Source organism: Chrysemys picta, chromosome 3 (assembly GCF_011386835.1).
Source record: "Chrysemys picta bellii isolate R12L10 chromosome 3, ASM1138683v2, whole genome shotgun sequence".
NCBI classification, from domain to species: Eukaryota; Metazoa; Chordata; order Testudines; family Emydidae; genus Chrysemys; species Chrysemys picta.
In genome coordinates this window covers 12,452,153-12,457,594 of record NC_088793.1, presented here as the reverse complement: position 1 = coordinate 12,457,594, position 5,442 = coordinate 12,452,153, and positions in this window count along the sequence as shown.

The following is a 5,442-nucleotide window of genomic DNA, read 5'->3' as shown; positions in this document are numbered from 1 at the left end:
GAGCCACACTCGGCTTTGGTAATTAGCGAGGGTTGGGGGTGTTTTACTAACCTGTTGCGGACGTGTGTAAGTGCTTGAGACTAAGTAAAGTTTAGTTTTAAGTTCTCCTATTGGCAAGCTCAGGGGAAATATGGGGTTTCCATGTTTTCAGGGGATGTCCCCTCCCTCCCAGTAAACCCACCAAGTCCATCCCCTTTACTACCTCCTATCCCCCCTCTCTTCTATGCCTAGTCAGGAAATGGCACAGACCTAGTCCTAATGCAAACAGCTCCCATCAGTATCTGATTTCCCAATTCTAATGCCTGGCACCTATTTCCCTCTTCAGAACAATCGCCCTCCCTCCCCAGCAACACACACACACTTCAAGCCCCAGCTCCCCAATATATTCCCCAAACAAGGGCTCAACTCAGTTTGGCACCCCCCAAATCCCCAGCACTCACATCCTCACTCCACCCAAACTACTGCCTGACTCAGACAATGGCTCCCTACTCCACCCCACAGAATGGTCCTGGTCATTGCCAACGTGGTCCATGTCAGGGAGTGAGGCCTGCAGCATTCTCAACCCCCTGAGGTGTCTGCTGCCAGTGGACCTCAAACCCCAAATTCCTTCCGTGTGCCTCTGAGTCCCCCCAGTCCCACCCCACATGTCCCAATTTCCCAGATCCTCCCCCATGTCACTCTATCCCCTCTACTTTCCACACCATGTGCCTCTGACCCTCCTGATCCCATCACATGTCCCATTCCTCTTCATCACACCCCCTCCTTCTTTTCCTTCAACGCTGCCTCATGTTACTCTAACTCCCAATCCCCAGACCTCAAATCTCCCCTGCCTCACACCTCAGAGGTGTTTTCAGAGGGGCCCCAATGGCCTCTCCCTCTCCTCTGTCTTCAGGCCTCCAGGTTGTGCCCATCTACACTCTTCAGAAGGCTGCCAATGGAGGCCACTGCCCTCCCAATCCACAGAGAAACTGATGGATTTTCAGGGGGAAGGACAGGGCCCAACCCTGCATGAAGACTGAGCTCTCCTGGAGCCAGCTCTGCTGACTTGCGGGGAGCTCCATCATCTATGGTCATGTTCAGATCCCGGCTTTGTCATGGCAAAGACTGTCAAAGTCATTTTAGAGGGACCTGTTGTGCCCTTGCTCTCTATGACACACAAAGGCTACAGGAAAACCACACAGGCCCCGCTGCATGCCACAGAACTGTGTATATTACTGGGCACAAAAATACTAGGTCTGGTTTTCCATGGAGACTTCTGCTCAAACAATTTTGATGGCTACCTGATCCCAATGGTTTAAAAGAATAATACTCAATTCTTATACACCACATGATGCCCCCACCTCACACGCATATTCGTGACTCAAAGCATCCTCAATATTATGAAGTATATTCTGTGATTTTCCAAGGATTTGAAACATCTCTGTAATGGGATGGATACATAAAAATAGGAAAAATAAAAAAACATACACTAAGAATATTAATCAATACTGTATGAAAAAGATGCACAAGTAATACACACACACATACACATAGAGTTTGGTCCCAAGTTATTAGTATTTTTAATAGTGTCATATATGTCCAGGGATGAGCAAGAATCCTTTGCAGAACTTAGGGCTAAGCCCTTAAAACATGTCTAATAGCAGATGTTGCATCTGTGGCTCACAGAGGAGTTAGATTGAGTAACAGCAACAGTTGCTAGTGGAGCTAACCACAAACTCTCACTCACTTGTGAAGTAATTTCACCTTTTATCAGTTTCTTCTGTATTATTTGCTTTATTCCTAGAAGTCCATAAGAGATAGACAAGATCAAGCTGGGACTTGATGTGGCAGCATAATGTCCATTTTAGAAACTATATACAAAAATATAGACCTATATAGGAAAACAGAACCCTGCAGTTTGGGGAAGTTTCATTACCCAGGTGATCTCACTAGAAAGAGTACTGAGAGTATTTGGGAGAAAGTTGTGTATTTTAAAGCAGTTGGCTGAGAAGCTGGCTGGACCATTAATGTTGGTTTTCAATAAGTCTTGAACACTGGGGAAGTTGCAGAAGACTGGTAGACAGCTATTATTGAGCCAGAACTTAAAACAAGTGAACAGGAAGCCCTGGGTTATTATAGGCTTGTCAGTCTGACATCAATCGCAGGAAAGATAACGGAGTAGTTGATATAGACTGGATTAATACAGTATTAAAGGCGGGTGACAGAATTAATGCCAATCAAATGGGTTTATGGAAAAGAGGTCTGGTCAAACTAACTTAATATATTTTATGAGAATACCAGTTTGTGTTATGAAGATAATGTTGTTGATATAATATACGTAGTCATCTGAAAGATATTTAACTTGGTACCACTGGACATTTGGATTTAAAAAATGAATTATATAAAACTAACATGGCATACATTAAATGGATTAAAAGCTGGTTAACTGGTAGGTCTCAAAATGTAATTGTAAACAAGGCATCATTGATGGGGTATATGTCTGGTGGGGTCTGGTAGGGATTGGTGAATATTAAAGAGAAAACATATATATATATATAAAGAGAGAGAGAGAGAGAGATCATAGCTCATCATGCTGCAACATTAATGGCACAGTAAAAGAAAACAGCTCTCCTCTCTGTACCCTTACCTGGTTATTCTCTACACTTCATCTGCTACTTAGAAGGATGGCTACCTATGTTATGAGATCTCTTCAGAAATGCCAGTCAAAGGGTTCATCAGTCAAAATGGCCAAATAGCACTTATGAGATTTCAATGGGCTTCACTTTACAGGTTTTCACTTTCCATTGGTTTCACAACATATCAACAGAGTGTATCAGCTTCCTTATTACAAACAAATGCCTTGGTATACTATATAAATGATCACTGATAAAGAGAATGAGAAGTGACTGGGCTACAGCGGTAGCCAGGGAAACAGAAGGAAATTTCCAAACTTCTGTAATGGAGTCAGTGCTCACTGAGAGCCCAAGTAGGATCAATGAGGTAGAACAACTGTACCTCTGATAACGGTTAGTTTTTTACCCAGTGAAGCAGATCTGTGAGTATTAACGGCTAGACGCTGCCATACTTAGGGTATGTCTACACTACAAGAACTACAGCAGCATAGCTGATCTCTAAGGCTGAAATTTGATGCGTAATCCAAATGTGACCTCAGAGGGAATGTCTACACAGCAACATGACACCGGTGGTTGGCCTCAGGCTATGGGGCTGTTTCACTGCTGTGTAGATGTGTGTGCTGGGGCTGCAGCCTGGGCTCTAGGACTCTGTGAGGTGGAACGGTCCCAAAGCTTGGGCTGCAGCCGGACCCAGAAGTCTACACAGCAATGAAACCACCACAGCCCGAACCCCACGAGCCTGAGTCAGCTGCCATGGGACAGCCCCAGTTTTCCTTTTTTTACAGTGTAGACATAGTCCTAGAGCATCTGCAATATTATTTTAGTATTAAAAATTCTTGCCACTGGGGCAACTCTGCTCCCACCATAGCAGCATGTAAAACACAGCACCCCTTGAACAGAGCTAAGGGCCTTTTGTTTTAAATCTTTATGATAAGGGGACCAGCTGCCTCAATCATGAAACTTTATCCCAAAATAAGTCAAAGCAGAGACTTGTTCTACAGGGTGGCTGTCCCTCTTCCACTCAATTTGCGGAGGGTTCTTCCCAGAAATCATGACTTAGTCTCATTATAAATGAGAACCAGGTCTTGCAAGTTAAAATAAGAGGAAAAAATCATTTCAGGAGAAGCCTCTTGGAGTTTGCGATAAAACAGCCATTTCTTCGGTGTATAGTAACAGCGAGATAAATCTACCCTTTATGTGTGGTGGAGAAAATTTATTTTCCTTTAAACATCCACCACATCATTAATATATACATTAATAACAAGAGGTGCTAGAAGGCATCCCTGGTGTTCTCCCCAAGCCACTGAGAAAACATTCTCCATTGCCTTTACCCGACCCACAGCACTCTGGTGCAGAGCCTCCAAAATGTTCAGAAGTCTTAGATTGATACCCATCCTTCTTAATTTTGCCCAAAGATTGTCTAGATCAATAGAATCAAATACCATCTTTAAAACTCTAATAGGAGCATACAGTGTGTACCTTAACCACAGTATATTTATAAATCATAGAGGAGAAATTAAAGCCATTATCAATTGTGGCTCTAACTGTTTTTGTCTAACTTCTCTGTGTGAATGGCAAGAACATAGCAGGGAAATAGTAGGCGTGAGGTGGCCATCAGGGTGATGTGCCTGCTCCTTGTGTCCCCCCTCGGCAGAGAAAAATCCAGTGCCCCTTGACCTTTCTCTGTGGAGAACGTAGCAGGTGAGAAGACCAGCACCTTCCAACAACAGAGACAGTTGAAATAGAGGCACTGACTGGGAGATGACAGGGACAGCTCACTGCCCTGTCACAGCTCCCTGTTGCCCTATGGATGTCCTCCTCCCCATGGATTCTCATTCTTCATTTACTCCCCTCAACTTTTCTATTTGGTGCTTCCAAACGGGAGGAAATGGAGGGAAAGAGGAAGAAGGGGAATAGGAGGGGGTCTGCGAAGGGGTCTGTGAAGGTTTGTGCGGGGGGTTGTATTTTGTAGGATCTGAACCCTGGTTAGAACGAATCCGCCAGGGAACTTGGAGGTGTCATACAGCTCTATAGAACCCTTAGAAATGTTCTTACATTTCCCTGGCTGCAGTTTAATCCCAATCACTTCTTGTTCTCTCTGTCCTGAAAGAATGAGACTAATCCTGAGAGGTGCTTGGCACCTGCAAATGCCACTGGCTTCCCCTTCTTTGATGCATCAACATTTTATGTCTCTACTTTAGATAGTTAACGTTAAGGCTGATGCTTGTTATGGGGTGGGGGAGGGAAAACTCATGGTTTTCTACCATCACTAAATGTAAAATTCCTCAATTTAGATATACAGAAAAAATTCCCTGGATTCCTGGCACACAGTATATATAATGTTATTCACTTTATTTTTCATAAATCTCTCTTAAAAAGGATTTTTAACCTCTTTGGAATGGGTTTTAATGCATGAAATTAGTAAATTTCCTTAAATACAGGTAAAATATTTCTTAAATATTGTACAAAACAAATATATAAATGCACATGCCCTACTGTCAGTACTTCCAAGGTACAGCTGTATTCTGAAATTCTTCTCTGCAAAAGGACCCTCATTTCAATTTAATAGGAGGCTTTCTATTTTTTCAGAGGGCTTTTGATCAGGCAGTAGATGTTTGCTAGTTGTAAATATTCATATTGTAACTTCCACAAGAGAGGAACTTGGCTACTGTGTTTCCCTGAAATTCTCCGGGAATGTTTATGATGCTGTACGAATTATAATTATGATGATAATTATAAACAGATTGTAGCACAAATTTAGTAAATGTGACATGCTTCAAAAAAGATTTCAACAGATCAGTATTTCACAATCCCTCATAGCCCATAAATA